Source organism: Hipposideros armiger, unplaced genomic scaffold (assembly GCF_001890085.2).
Source record: "Hipposideros armiger isolate ML-2016 unplaced genomic scaffold, ASM189008v1 scaffold_516, whole genome shotgun sequence".
Lineage (NCBI taxonomy): Eukaryota > Metazoa > Chordata > Mammalia > Chiroptera > Hipposideridae > Hipposideros > Hipposideros armiger.
The window spans coordinates 68201-84285 of record NW_017731866.1 but is presented as its reverse complement, the minus strand read 5'-3'; the positions used below and the strand labels follow the sequence as shown (position 1 = coordinate 84285).

Genomic DNA, 16085 nt, shown 5'->3' with positions numbered 1-16085 from the left:
AAATGCTTTCTTTCTCAAGAGCAACCTTGAAGCAGCCTTCTAATACACTTGGAAGTATGTGGTTGGAGGAGGCCTGAGATCACTGATGAAAATTAAGAGCAAAAGGAAAAACAATACCAGAATTTAAAAATAAATAAAAGACAGCAGGAGAAGGGAGAGAAGTAGGAATAAAACAGTTTACTTGGGCCGGCTGAGTGGCGCGATGGTTAAGAACTGGCTTGGGATGCCAGAGGGCCCCAGTTCGGATCCCACATATGAGGGCCAGTGACACTGCCCTCCATAGCTAAGATGCTGAACAACAGCTCAACCTGGAGCTGGGCTGCCGTGAGTCGCTGGCAATGGCATAGGCTGCAGTCCCTGTGGCAGGGGTTTGCCATGGGCTACCGTATGTAGCCAGCAGCCAGCATGAGCGGCCAGCAGCCGCTGTGAGCAGCCGTCCAGAAGCCGGCGACTGATCTGCCTCACCCGGGAAGAGCGCAATGAAGCAACGTCCTCCACAACTAGAATGAAGAACAAAACAACAGCAACTTGTCTGTTCCCCTTCCCCCAATTCCCCAGCACTGTTCCCAACCCCCCAATTCCCCAATAAAAAAAAAATCTAAAAAAAAAATAGTTTACTTTAATTGAAGATGATTCAACAATCACTTCTAGGGGAGCTACCATATGGATACTATGAAAAAAAAAGGCAAGAGTTACAGGGTTTTGTTACCCCACTTTACCTGGGTTCACTTTTCATTAGTTAGTTATAAGGATTGGGATGGCTCCAGCAGTGTCCAGAACCTGGTTGGTCAGGAACCTGGTGTGACGCTAACTAAACCACTTTTCTTAAACTCTGGCATTGAATCCTAGGCATTCTTTTATTTTGAAGAAAATACCCACAGTTAAGTTGGGGAGTCATTTCAGTTCTACTGCTTTTCTTGCAGCTTTATCAATGAATGTGGTACTATAATATGGAGTAATTCATCCAGTGGTCACGGTAATTAGTTTACACTGTAGGGTATAAGATGAACTGTGTGGGTGGGAAATGCCCTCTAAATCATATGTGTATTGGGAACCTTAAGTCTCTTGATGGAGGAAGAATTATAACTTGATCTTACTTAGATTTTAGAGGCTTCAATAGTCCTGGGACATGATTATCTGACAGAGGGTTGGAATTCTGGAGCAAAAAAATGGAAGCACCAGTGTGGTGATGGTAATGGTGAGAGGAGTAAGAGTTCACTCATTCAAAACATATTTCCTAAGCTCTTATTACATACCAGGGACTGTAGTAAGATCTGCAGATAAATAACAAACAAAATCCAACGTTTCCCCCTCCAATGGAGTTTACAATCTAAAGCAGTGGTCTTCAAAGTGGGTGTATAAGCACCCCATGGATTGAGCAAGCTGGTATACAGTCAGGACACAACTACAGTGCAGCGTAGAAAATGCTATAATAGAAACCAAGATACACTGATTAAGAGCTATCTGTCAAGGCACGTGAAAAGGCATGCTTTCGGGGATAGGGATAAAATATTTTTAAATAAAAAATATTTAAAATTTAATGTATGACTTGACAGTTATATAAGCCCATAATTTGAAATATAGATATTTTGGTGATATGGGCTTAACATATTTTGATAGATGAGAACAATAAAAACAATTGAATGTGATGTAAAGCTTGAAATTTTGGGAATATCAAGTGAAATTTGAAACTCTTAAAATCTGGAAAGACAGAGCTTGGACAAGTGACAAAGAGCTGAACCAGCTCTGGCCTTGGGCTGCTAGAAGAGTGAAGATACCTTTGCCAAACTCCTCTTTGTCTCTAGCATGTTTTTCACAGGTCCCTTAACAGAAAGTTCCGAAGTTAATCTGTACCTTGGCTTCCATTGTAGCATTTACATGGTAGTTGTTTTCTGATTGAATCAGTTTACAGGCAGAGGGGGTCCTTGAAGTTTTTATTCCTAACACCTAGCATAGTAGCTGACAAACTGAAGTCTTTCAGTGTTTGTGAAGTTGAATGGCAATTGACTGCTAAAAACCTCAATTATTTCTGTATGTTTAAATTACCAAATTTGTATATAGTTTGTACATCTGCATTCCCACTACAACGGCCCAGTGCCTGAAACACAGTTGGCACATGATAAAATAAACATTACACTTTTAAATATGTAAAAGAATAAATCTGCCTGCATTAAATGATTGACTATATTGGGTGGAAGGACATGGAGTAGTAGCAATACAGCAAGAGGGCACAAGGAGAAAGGCTTAATTTCTGGGGCTTGATATGGGGAAAGCGTAGGAAACTAGAATGATGAAGGCCTTTAATTATCCAAATATCAACGAAAAACAGCAAGGATCTTCTATTTGTGCCCTGAGCACAAAGCATTTTAAGTGCTTAAATTTGTCTAGCTGAAAAGACGTCATTTACTCCACCACCTGTCCTCCTTTTACAAGACTTTGCAATAATTTCTAAAGTAGAAATGGAGTTGGTAGTGGTCTCTATGGGAAAATCAGAATCACCAAGAAATATCACGGTAGATCAGAAGGGAGTTAAGCTATAACATCAGTTTTGTTGTTGCCATATCTTGTTCAACTGCACACCTTTGTTCCGGTGGTCCCCGTAGGCAGTTAACCCTATCAGCTAAAACCGAGAACTAGATCCCTTCCAGAACCACAGAGACGGCGGCTTCGAGAGCGGGCTTCTGCCATCCAGACGTGGCCACACGGCCAAGCCACGCCTGGCACTGAGAGAACCAGAGTTCAGGGCATCGGGAACTTCACTGCCGCTATTGCGCAGGCTCTGCGCTCTACGCAGGCTTATTAGGGGATAAAACTGTCCAGAGACACGTGAACCAGAAAGGTCCAAGTCAATTCCCCGCTCCCCACTGCATCGGATTCTGGAATTTACAATCACGAAAGTTCTATTGTCTCGCGATTGGCTCCGGGGCCGCATGACATCATAGCGCTTGATTCAGCCTTGGGGCCGTGATTGGCTGGCCGCGCCATTGTGACGTCACGGTCAGCCCACGTTCTGATTGTAGATACCCGGCGCCTTCCTCTTCCCATCGCGGCGGTTCCTGACTACTGGTGCCTCCCTCCCACATCCTCCTCGGCTCGGGCTGGCCACGGGCGCTCCGGTGTCCGCCTCGCTGCTTCTCCAAGCTACTGCTCTCCTTCGGCTGAAGAGGTAAGCCGTCCGCTCCTGGAAACTTCGCCTGCGGCTGCCGCTCGGCCATGACACCCGTGTGAGCGCGCAGCTGGGACGAGAGGGCTGCCGTTAGGTCCCGGACCCGGGGCCGAGGACGCGCTGCCCGCGCGGCCCGCGCTCCGCCCGCATGGCGGAGGAGCCCGGGCGGCCCGGGCGGCCCCCAGCCCGTCCGGCCCCGGGGCCCCCAGCTGGGCTCCCTAGGCACGGCCGGCCGGCGCGGGGATAGCCGTGCAGGCGCGAGGTGGCTCGCTCCGCCGCCGAGGCTGAGGCTGAGCTGGAGTTTCCACCGCGATGCTGGCTCACCTGTTCGGCGTGTGGAAGCCGCAGCAGGGCAGGTTTGCACGCTGACAGGCGCCGCGGGAACACTCACTGTGCCTAGACCGGAGGCGGGATGGATGGGTTTGTGCTCTCAGGTCCGCCCGCCGGGTCGGGATGAACTTGCTTGTGGGAAGTCCAGGGAGGCGCCCTCAGAGAGAGAGAGACCGCTTTCTTTGGGGAGAACAAAACCTGGATGAGTTCGGAGAGCCTCGGGGGTCGCGGGTCGCGTCGGCATCGAGAGCCAGGGCGCGCCCGCCTGGGTCCCGCGCTGAGCTGGCGGTGCAGGGACCCCCCGGCCTTGTCTCTGCCCTCCGGAGGGAAGACCGCTAGCCCCGGACCACTCCGGTTTTTATTAAAACCAGATAACTACAGCCCGCCGCGGTAGTCCAGGAGGGATGAGGCCGGTGCGAAAGCAACGGGGCGGGGACTCGAGAGCGACCCCGCGGTCCTTTAAGGAGTCCGGGCGCGGGAGCGGCGGACGGGGAGGGAGGCAGGCGCGAGGCGCGGGGGCGGCTCTGGGCCGGGGGAAGACCTCGGGTCGCGTGTGCTGTGAGTTGTAAGGGAAAGTGCCCTTTTAAAGTTTCCACGCCTATAAGACTCTACCCCGCTCTTCGACTCATCTAGTCCACCCTCGAGTCATGCCTGGAGCAAGAGTTGTTCTTTCAAACTGTCTTGCCAAACGTTCCTTGATCTTGCACTTGAAGGGAGATGGTTTCCCCTCCCGACGATTGTCATGAAGCTTATCTTCCAGCTTGACTGCAAATTTAAAGAATGCTTTCGACCACCTTTGGGGTGGGGGTCCCCTATGGATGAATCCAGTATATGACTTCTATTAGCTGGGCTTCGAAACCCAGGGGTGCCGGCCGGGGAATTGTGCGGAGCAAACAGCCTTAATTCTTTAATAGTGGGAGCCGTGGCAGGAAGTGCTTTATTAGGGTTGTACGGAGGAGCTAATGTTGCTTGTTAGGCTTTGTAACTTGTTCCCTAACCACTTGGTAGATAACCTGTTGGTTTGCAGTTGGTTTGCTTGCACGTCTCAGCCAACAGCATTTGGTGCAGAATCAGCAGATACGGATACAGCCGGTTTTGCATTCGATGGCTGTGAACTAACTCTTCTTTTACTTTTTTCATCTGCAGTTAGGGGGCAAGTGGATCACTTTTTTAGTCAGCTTAGACGCTGCCCGGGATTCTCCAAGAAAGCTGCGCACTTGAAAGAGAAGTGTCACTCATGTCCCTTTTAGATTCTTACCCTAGATTATAACTTCTCATTGCCAGGAACTTTTCTGTAGCGTTTCTCTTTTTGCGTTTTCCTTTCTCTTCCATTTCTAACTGAAGACAGGAAGGGAAAATGTTATTGATGGTTACAGATGGCTAATTTTACAGAATCTAGAATAGAACTTGGCTTAAAAGTGAAAGTAGAAAGCATATTAAAATTTGTCAGATATTTTTCAAGAAAAGTAATCATGCTTCAGACACTGCCCTCGTCCCCTTGACTGTTTCCTTGTTTGTCTAAATGGGGATGTCATGTTGCAGAATTGTTATATGGATTTCAAAAGATGATACAAATGAAAGAGCACAGCATGGGTCTGCAAACGTTCCCTTCTTCACTTATTTTTTTTTCTTCTTGGGGAAGGGGGAGTGAGGTGGCCAAGAATGAAACTCGAGAATCTCAAATAACTGGGAAAATATTCAAAACTAGGTTTTCACAAACACTAATTCCAGTATCCCTATGAAGTCACTTTTGAAAATGAGCTCAGTTATCTCATTTTCTGGGATCAACAGAGTTTTTTGGGTAGAGACTTTAATTTTGGGATATTTGACATTTGCAAAGATCTCTCAAGGATCTTTTTTTTTTCACTGCTTTGTTTGCTCTCAGCATAATTATTGGTTGTCCTGCTATTGCTATAGGTAAGTATATCGACCCTTGGGTGTCCTGTTTCCCACTTGAATTATACAAATCGAGGTAAATGTAGTTACCTTCCTCTAAGGGTAACTTTGATGCCTAAGTAAATAGTTGAGAGTGTGAGTGATGGTTTTACTTCTTTCTTACTTGGCCACATCCTTCTGCTCTCCTACAACATTCTGTAATTATTTTGAATTCTTCCCTTTGTTGCCTGCCAAATCTTCTGTTCCTGATGGAACAGAATGAATCTTTCCATTCGTTACCCATAACTAAGCCTTTGCATGCAGATTCAGGTATTACTGATGTGAGTACCTTCCTATAAGTAGTTGCGTTCCATACATAATTCTTATGCCATCCTGTGAGAAGTGTTAGCCATACCTCTTTTTTAGAGAATGCAAAGCCTAGAATTGCGAAGTGATTCTCTTGTATCACACCTGCTCCTCTGTCTATCCTAGCACTGCTAGGATTTGTTCAGTGGGCTATGTGCCGTTTATGTAACTGTGTTACTCTGTAACTTAAAAAATCTCACCTCATGTTTAAAGGTCCATCTTCAAGCCATCCAAGATTAATAATTTGTCACCTTTCAAGTCTGCTTAAAATCTATTCCCTTCCATTTAGCCCATATTTGATTCTTGTTGGTAGTTCATTGACTTGGCAGTTATTGAGTGTGTAGTGTGTTTGTGTGTGTGTGTGTGTGTGTGTGTGTGTGTGTGTGTGTGTTTGAGATGGGGCGAGCGGTTCTATAGAAAGTTGAATGACACAGTTCCTAACTCCAAACGGCTTCCTGAGTTAGTTTACAGTTTAATCCTTTTACACCCATTCTTAATCTTCACCTTGAGCTAAAAAAGGGGGTCAGAAGATTTCTGGAGTCTTGTCTAACTATATGTGAGAAAGGTTTATGGCAGAGTTATCCATTTTAGACATATCAGTGCCTTACACTGTTGAATTGGTTAGGATGCTTTTGGTACAAGAGACAGAAAACCCAACTCAGATGACCACCTGACCTGAAAAGTCCTCATAGCAAAACTTTTGCTTGTTTCCCTGAAGGCCTGTCATATGTCGGTTATGTCCATAGGCTGATTTTGCAAGATGACTGCCTGCAACAATTTGGACCCTCCTCTTACCATATTCTCATAGAGAAACATCTCTTCCCTTCACCTCCAAAGAAGGTCCTTGGCCTTGAGGTGATTGATATAGGCCTTGTTTACTTGAAGTAGTAACTATAACAATGGAAAGCTGATAACCTGGCCATTCCAGAATTGAGGATGTGGATTTAAATTTCACCTCACCTGTACCAGACAACTACTACGTCTTCAGGGAAGTCCTGTATGGACATGGGGGAAGTGAGCACAGTGTTGCCTACAAGCATTCAGTACTAAAGAGATGACTGGATTAAACTAAATAGAATTGAACCAACATTTAAATTTAGGCTTACATTCCATAGAGGCATCTCACATGCGGAGATTGCAGCATTCTATAAGAGGGGAGTTTGGAGAGCAAACAAGTGTAGAACTATTGGGCAAAAAGCAAGTAGCCCAGTTGGCTGAAAACTGAGAGGGCAGAAGTGGAAGAAAAGGCTAGAAAGACAAGTTTTGATGATAATAAGAATGGCCAACTTTTATTGAGCTATTATGTGTCAAACCCTGCATTGAGCACTTTACCTGGATTTATCTCAATTACTGTTAATTGCTACAATGAGCGTTCCCACTTTACAGGTGAGGAAATGGAGGTTCAGAGAAGTTGAGACTTTCCCAAGGTTACAAAGTATAACAGCCCAGGTTGTTGGCCCCCTACCCTGCTCTCTCTCTTGAGGGGTTTGGTAACAGGGCACCACTGAAGCTTTTGAAGCAGCAGGAGTGCATTATGAATGCTGTGCTCCAGGAATATGGGTCTTGTCAGAGTGTGTGGATGGATGGGTGTGGACAGAGGCTGGGAATGTGGAGATGAGCTGGGAGGTTGTTAGAAGAGGCTTGGGCTGTGATAAAGCTCCACCTGGAGCCGTAGCCATGAGCACAGACTGGAGAGAGCTAACTGCACCAGCATGTTGTTAGGGTCAGATCTATGTGACTTGGAGATCACTTGGATTTGAGGGCCAACAAGGATACGAGGACACTCTTAAGAGGGGGTGGTAGAAGAACCATGGTATCATAAGGAGAGAAGGAGGACGCTTTGTAACCATGTGGACATACCCTAACATCCAATACATGTCCACACAAACCACTTCTTCTCCTCGAGTTTCAGTTCCTTCTCTTTGCAGCCAGTCTCTCTCAGCTACTTTTTGTTATTGTTGCCCTTCTGCAAGTACATTTCCAGCACATTTCATCCATTTTCAGACAGTTTTTCACATTTTGATGTATCTGGGTAGAGATGCAGCTTATAATCAGTGGCATCTTAAAATCGCTACAAGTACTTTTTCACATTTTAATGTTACTGAAGTCAGGATGCTTCCCACCTTTTAATAAAGTATCCTTGGTGAGGGAAAGAAATATCCCAGCATTGGTAAAGCTCATGCAGTCAGTTGCCAATAGAGCCTGGAGTTAGAACTTCTGGACTCCTTCCATCAGCTGGGTTACCTCAACTCACATAAAAGATATTAAAATAAATATTGCCTCATGGAACAGGTTTACAGTAAAGCGCATGCATATTTCTTTGTTTGTTACAACTGAAGTAATTTGAGAAGCTAGGAAGGCATAGTTGTTTAAGGCAGGGTGCCTCACCCTTCTGTAGAACCTAGCTGCCATGGTTTCTTGTCCTAACTTCCCAACAACTATAAGAAAATCAAGTCTGGGCATTGGTCTTTTTCTCTTTAAAAATAAAAGCTTGAACTAAGGTGATTTTCAGGCCCGTCAGTACTAAACTTTTTATTTTCACGTTTGCCAGGAGCAAATCCTTTGGTTTTTGTCTGACCAGGGAGGGAGCATGAAAGTTGAAAGCATTTAGGTCTTAGAAAAGTAGTTGTCAGAATCAGTGATGGAAATTACAGTTTTCTCTTTTTAAGAAGTTAAACATAATTGCTGGAGATGTTTTGACCTAGTAAAGTGAATTGTTTAGGAAGGTAACCTGACCTAATGTTTAATTTCTGTAGTAGAAACTTCCACCCACATACCCACACCCCCAACCCTGATTTCAACCCAGAAATGTTATCATTACCAAACTGTTTGGTTCCCACTGGGCTCCCCCTGGCATATTTCTTCCATGGGAACATTTTTATTTCACTTGTAGGCATTTGATTTTAGAATTGTGTGGTCCCTGGATTTAAAATATTGATGCTTGGTGAGTGTTCAGAAAAATGAATTCCCACCCTTCGTCGGCATTCTCCCCTGCCAGTTCTGTGGGAAGTACAGTTGTGTGTAATGGCTTAGTATCCCTTATATGTTAAGTTAGACTTTTGTCTTCGTGCTGACTGGGATTTAGGATCCCAGTTTGTTTTAAGATTTTTAGTGCTGGTACTGTTGTGCTTCCTCTAGTTAAGAGAATAACCATTTTCTTGAAACATACTGCAGTTTCTTTTCTAACTATAAAGCTTGTGCTAAGTTAGCCACCCTTCTGTTAGCACATGCTAGTTTACCGGTTACATCTTATTAAGTTCTGACTTTGCTCTTTTCTTTCCCCATTGTCAACAATTTTACCCTGTCAGAACCAATCTCTTATAAGCCAAGCTCATACTAAGCAGACCTCATTAAAGCCATGCTGGAGAATTGGCCACTTAGGTCGTTATTTTATATGAGTTATTCTATTTTCTTTTTTTTTTTTTTTGGCTGAGTCATCCTGCCACCTGTTGGAAGTTCAGCAACAGCTCAGCTCTGGCCAGGAATCGAACCGCTGTTGCTCAGGGCTCACATTCTTGAGTGAGCTCTTGACCAACTGAGCCACTCGGCCGGCCTTATCTGAGTTATTCTGAATGCCAGAATACCTGTCCTCCTTGGTCCTGGCACAGCCAATGCTACTACAAAATAATTGTTATGAATTTGTCTTACCCCCAAAAAAGTTCTCATAATATCAAATTCAATAATTATTCATTTGCTTCCCTGGGAGTTTGGCAGTGTGGTGTATGTCCCTAGGGGTAGTGTTCAGGGTACCTCTGTTTCAGCCTTTGGCAGAAGAAATAAATTACTTTAATATTTACAGAAGTTGTTGATACTCCATCTGCCCTATTTGTGAGCTGATACGCACCTCTGGAAATTTGAGTTTCCTTCTTACAGAACTTCTGAATATTTGCCTCTACTATGGATCTGAAGTGCATTTATAAGAGCATCTACTCTGCTTTGTTTTTTTTTTAAGTGAGCAAAGCTGTAGGAAGTGTATTTAAGAAAATGCCTTTCAGGTTGGCAGACACACATCTGGATCGAGTTCCAACTCTTCCTCTTATGCTGTCTTGGCTCTGGCAGTAAATCACTCCACCACTTTGAAACTTCTATGTAGAACTTGGAGTTGATAATATCTGTGCCTACCTTGGAGGGTGTTCAAATCATCAGTATTATACATGAAAGTTAAGTAGGGGACTGACTTAATTTGATGATCATGGTAAAAAGATCCCTCTATTTTATAGGCTGTTCACTGAAACATTGTTTATAATAGCAAAAGATTGAAAGAGTCAACAGAGTAAATGTCTTTCGGAAAAATAAATTACATTACAGTTGGGGCAATGGAATACTTTGCAACTTGTAAAAAGAATGAGGCTGGTACTGAATATGTTAATAGCTGCTCAATACCACATACCAAGAGGCGCTTTTCTAAAGTGCTCTATGTAGATTGATTCCTTTTGGCCTCAACAAAACCCCCCTTAGGTAGGTACCCCAATCTTGCATATGAGGAAACTAAGGCCCAGAAAGTTCAGTGACTTGTTCAAGGCTCTACAGCTAGTCGGAGGCAGATGCAGTGTTCAAACCCAGGCAGGCTGGCTGCAGTCTGCTCTGAGCCACCTGGTTATGCTGTATACCTGTTAGACCTAAGTAGTAATCTGTGCGTTTACAGTTCTTGATACAGAACTAGAATAAACAGAGGTGAGTTTCTTCTTCATCATTACATTCTGGGAGGTTGACACTGTATCCAACATAGAAATTTTGAGAGTAACTAAAAAGTTTAGACCTAGTTAATAGGGGAATAACATTTAAGATGAGTCCTTGAAAGAAGGTGACCTTTTGTTTCTTCTCTGACTCCTGTTTTAGATATTCTGCACTTAAGCCTCCTCTTTTTGGTGTAATTAGAGGTGCATACACAGGAGAGCTCTATAATTACTGGCATAAGAAATCAGTGTTCAAACTTTGCCCAGTTGCCAATTGGCTGTACTAGTGTGACTGGCCAAGGGCGTCCAGCATCATTTTCCTTCCCTGGCCCCAGCTCCACCTGGGTCTTATTTACAAGGTATAGAAGACCTGAGAGGTGTGGGCGGCGGGAAGGGCACCCAAGTCCTCTGGGGAGCCGCTGTCTCCAGATTGTCTGATTTCCTTGTGTGGAGGTGGAAGTCATGTGTGTTTTGAAAACATCTTCTAGGTCATTCTGACACAGGCCCTGCTAAGGGCCGCTTGTTCAGGCTGAAGATAGGCTCACTTTCCACCACTTTGATTTCTGTTGGAGTTATTAGACTCTTTTAGAACTCCATTTTCTTTCTGGGTGTGGTCACCGGGTCTGACAACGTTATGACGGCCATCAGTACGATGATTCCTAAAATCAGAGGGTCACAAAATTCACAGAACAGCTTATATATTAACATGGAATGTGACCAAGTGATAAAACAACTATTTGCTTTAGACACACACTACAGAAGAGATGAATAAATGGCTACTAGATAGTTTGCTATTTAAAAATGCCACATCGTAGCAGGCTTTTTTTTAACACTGCTTCTCCTTCTCCTCATTTACCTCCACACCCAAACAACATTTATAAAATATGGGTGTTTAGATTCAGTTTTTAAAAAGTAATGTGTTTTCATGTCACATGCTTTATTTACATTACACAGGTTTGAAATTAAATCTTTTAAATGTCTTTGTGGGGGGAGGGTACATAACTTTGTTAATGATGTTTCTCCACCCCCTTTCAAATTTCAACCAAGGCTCTAACACTGTCTTTGTATATTTTGTACAAATGAACTTGGAGAAGGTGATAATTTATTTTAAATATTCAAGTAATCACATCAGTGAAGAGACTGTAATCAGATAAGAATTATAAGTAGCTGCACATAGCAGAAAATGTTGCTTAAAGGCCTCTTAGAAGTTTGTCTCCCAGCTGTTTGCAATTACAGTCTGATTTAATGGTAGGAATATGATTGAAGTAGAGCTCAACCTCTTTGCACCCTGTCTTCAAGGGACCCGGTAGAGGCACGCATGGGACACTGATGTCCGTTATTGGCCTTAGGCATCCATGGTCCTATCTACAAGTACGCTTCAACCTCCAAGGTGGTCGCCCTGTGAAACAGGTCGGAGCTTCTCCAAATAGCCCCTGCAGTGTCAGGACTATGTTAGGACTGCCATGTCCCCGGGAGAATGCTGTAAATATAATACCATGCTTGCTCCATTTTCAGAGCAGCTCCTTTTTTTGTTTACTTTGCAAGGAGTGATAGGTCTGGAATACGCTCAGTGACCCCAAAGGAAGGTGACTATGAGTGCAGCACACAGTGAGGTGGGCTTTTCTTGGAGCCCTGGTACAGAGCTTCACTCTCGAATGTCCCTTGAGAAATGGGACTGGCATATTTTAAAGGACTTTCCACAATTCAAGATTCAGTTGAACAGTACGCAAAGTGCTGTTGGAAGACTGATTTCAGTGGGTGGCTTCCTTGCCCATGAATTCAGGTACCTACACACTCACCCATTGTCCATCTAGATATTTATTTCTAATCCACTTTTTTTCTCTGAGCTCCAGAACCTCTCATCAGTAAGGTTCACCTGGATGCCCTACAGACATACCTCGTTCTCCTGTTGTCCAACGTGGCCAGAAGCACCAGCATCCAGCAATTGGCCTGAGCTATCAGCTGGCATCAGTCCTCGGGTCCTTCTCTCTCGTCAGCCACATCCTTCCCCCACTCCCTCTGTCAGTCCCCTGGGCTCTTCTCTGTCCCTCTCGGCTGCCCATTCCCCTTCCCTTTTCCGTCCTTTGAAACTTGTCGGTCCCCTCCTGGTTGACTGCAGTCTCTCTCTGGCTACTTTCTGTCTCCCCAGTATTCTGGGCCCTACTCTGTTATCACAGTGGGCTTCTGACATTAATAGGATCATTTCACGCCACCCTAAAAACTCCATTTACTCCTTCTTCGGGGCCATCCCTGACCCAACTTCATTTCCTGCTACTTTCCCACTTATATGTTTTTACTGCAAACATACCACAGGCTTCATTTCCCCAAATGTGCCTTGTCTGCTCCCATCTCAACTCCGCACAGGCTGTATTTAAATGCTTCCTCATCACTTGCTCCCCACCGAAATCAAAAACACCAAAGCAAACTTAATAACAGAAAAAGTCCTTAAAGTACAGCATAGAGAATATAGTCAATAATGTTGCAACAACTATATAATGTGCCAGGTAGGTACTAGACTAATCCTGGGGATCACTTCTCAAATTATATAAAAGTGTAACTGCTATACTGTACACTGAAACTAATATAAAATAATACTGAATGTCAACTGTAACTGAACAAAATAATTTAAAAAGACCCGTTCTTCATAGGTCAAACCCTCATGCCCTAGCACCTCTGATCCTTTTGACTGACTTGCATGTTAACCCCTCTTCCTACTTGTAGAACCTTGGTTCTAATACCTAACAGTCGGCCTCAGCTTCCTCATTCTTCAAGTGAGAATGACTAGCACCTTCCTTTACTCTTTGCTCAGTGTCTGACATATTTATCTCCACCTCCTCTGTACTTACATGCCGTCTGGCATGCAATAGATATCTAGCAATATTTGCATGAATATCTCTGTAAATATGTACCTTTTAAGTAATCTGTGCCAGTGCCTGCTTGAAGGGGAGTGTACCTTGATGGACTGACAGTACTTAATATTCACAGATGGGGAGTCCACTTAGACAGGGAACTCTCGAGGGCTCATTTCCCTGCCCAGTGTTGCCATTCTCCCTCTCCAGGAGTAGAGCACAACAGCCTTAAGATCATACAAATCGCTAGAGATCCCACCTGCCCAGGAGCAGAGGTGACACATGCTATTATTTTAAAGGGCCTTGCCTATTTGCATATTCCCTTGTAGAGTGCTCAGGTACAATATGCCCATTGTAGATCACTCTGGTGACATTGCCCCCAAGGAAGGAATAGCACGGACTCCGGTGTCTAGGCACCCAGTTATTCCATGGTAAAATAATGGTGGAAACGGACACGCTTTTTTAACCTCACTTTGGTTGGCCACAACTCTGAGCCCAGGTGGAAGTAGACCGACCATCTGGGTTGGACAGAGCCTCAATGCTTCAGGAGCCAAGTGGTTGTTAATTCATTGATCATTCATGTGTGCTACCCTCTGCTAAGGACCATGGGTCCTGCAGAGACAAGTGACAGTACACCTACTGGCAAAGAGATTATAATCCAATAGAAGAGGCGAGGTATGTGGTTGAGTCAGCAGTTAATTATTGGTACTGTGGCTGTGGCCACGTGTATTGCAGTTAGGTTTGGCTATGTGACGGAGATCCCAGATGCCCGTAGTGGCTGTGTGCAGCTAAAAGTCCTGCTAGTCTGTACAGAATTTGGGCAACAGCCACCAGCCTGTGCCACAGGTGGGGGATGCAATGGACCGTCCTGCCCACATGGAAGTTAGAGTTATGGGAGGATACTGACAAATGAACACATGTCACTAGTACAGTGGTGAAGGCTGTGACAGCGTAGTGGGGGCAGACAGGAGGCACACCTGGCTCAGGCTGGGAGGATCAGGACAGGCTGCCTGGAGAATAAGCAAGAGTTTCTCCAGTGGAAAGAGGAAATAGGCATTCAAGCAAAGGCTCTGAGGTGAAAGGGGGCAGGTAGCTGGGGGTTGGAGGAGCGTGTGAGGAACTGAAAGAAAGTCAGTGAGGAAAACCAAAGGAGGAAGCAGGGGCCTGGTCGTGTGGGTCCTGGGGGCCACACTGAGGAGGTGGGACATTTTTCTGAGAGCCTTTAAGTGGTTTGGAGGAAGTTAGTGACGTAGATAGATGCTTTGGGGTGGGGGCAGGCGACACAAGACGAGGCAGGGAAGCTCCATGAGGACAGGACGGTGGCCTTGACGAGGTAGTGGCTTTGGGGATCAATAGAAGTCACTAAGAGGCCTCTCAACTTCATAGAGCTTAAGAACAGGGAAAGAATTTAGAAATAATTTGGTCTGCGTTTTCACTTAGATGATGAAACCAAGGTTGAGAATGTTCCATGGCTTGCCCAGAGTCACACAGCTAGCTGTAGAACAGCACCAGAAACCATGTTTTCTACCTAAACTCTTTCCTGTATGTCACTGCTGAATGTGCTAATTTGGGGAAATGGCATTGTGAGTATTCAGAGAAGGCAGAGAGATATAGAGGGTGGGTGGCATGGGAGCTGGGCCTTCAAAGATAAGTATAATTTGGACAGGAGGGTGAGAGGGCCTGTTAGGTAGAGGAGATTATGTGAGAATGGGTGTGGAGGAGAAGCCCCCGCGAGGGGTGTGTGTGTGTGTGTGTGTGTGTGTGTGTGTGTGTGTGTGTGTGTGTGTGTGTGTGTGTGTGTGTGTGTGTGGGGCGCTCCTGAGTTCTGCATTTTGAGTACAGTGCTAGGGTGCAACAAGGAAGCAGTGTAGCTGATAATGCTACAGGAGTATTTTGAAATAAGGAAGACTTTAATATAAGACTAAGTGGTTTAGACTTCTTTAAGCAACAGGGGGCCAATTCACATTTGGTATCAAAAGGACTAACATGATCTTCTTGACAGGAAAGTCTGCATTTTGTTTAACTTTTGCCTGTCCCACTGTCTTGTATCTGGTGGTTGTGATCAGCCAAAGATGTCCATGTCCTAATCCCCAGCACCTGTGAACATGTTAGGTTACAAAGGGGATTAAGGTTGCAGATGGAATTAAGGTTCCTAATCACTGGCTAAAATAGGAAGAGTATTTTAGATTATCAGTGTTGTCATCACAAGGGTCCTTCAACATGGAAGAGCAGGCAGATGAGAACTACAATAGAAAGACAGTAGCTTGAAGAGACTCAGCCCAAGGTTGCTGGCTTTGAAGATGGATGAAGGGACCCTAAACCGAGGAATGCAGGCAGCCTCAAGAAGCTGGAAAAGGCAAGGGAAGGGATTCCCCACGGAGCCTCCAGAAAGGAACGCAGCCCTGCCGACACCTTGATTTTAGTTCATTGAAACTCATTTGGGACTTCGGATCTCCTGAAACGTAGGATAAGTTTGTGTGGTGGTAAACCACTAAGTTTGTGGTCATGTGTTAGAGCAGAAAACTAACACAGTGGTCAGTATGTGTATGTCAAGTGAATGAGAGCTGTGCTTTAATAGATCAAGGTGACAAATCCATTTATTAATTGGGTTGGCTAGGAGGAGGTTCTGGGTGGCAAGGCATCATAGAAGACAGCCCTAGAAGAGAGGTGATGAGGATTAGGCTGGAGATGGGTGAGGTGGAGGTGGAGATGGGGGAGCTGAAATTGCAGTGCCATCGGGATTGCAGGACCCCAGAGCCTGGGTGTCCAGACGTCCAGTGCCGGACGAGGGATCGAGCAGGCTTTGAGGGCTGGCTTCCTGGG

General features: G+C 44.9%; 1 protein-coding gene across 1 annotated transcript in view; it reads left to right on the top strand.

Annotated features, from left to right (window-relative positions):
• The first annotated feature begins 2867 nt into the window (after positions 1–2867).
• ELOVL5 (ELOVL fatty acid elongase 5) overlaps positions 2868–16085 on the top strand; it is a 74305-nt gene continuing 61087 nt past the window's right edge. Inside the window, exon 1 of the mRNA XM_019668089.1 lies at positions 2868–3166. The gene's annotated coding sequence lies outside the window, so the exon portion shown is untranslated. The remainder of the gene's footprint in view (positions 3167–16085) is intronic.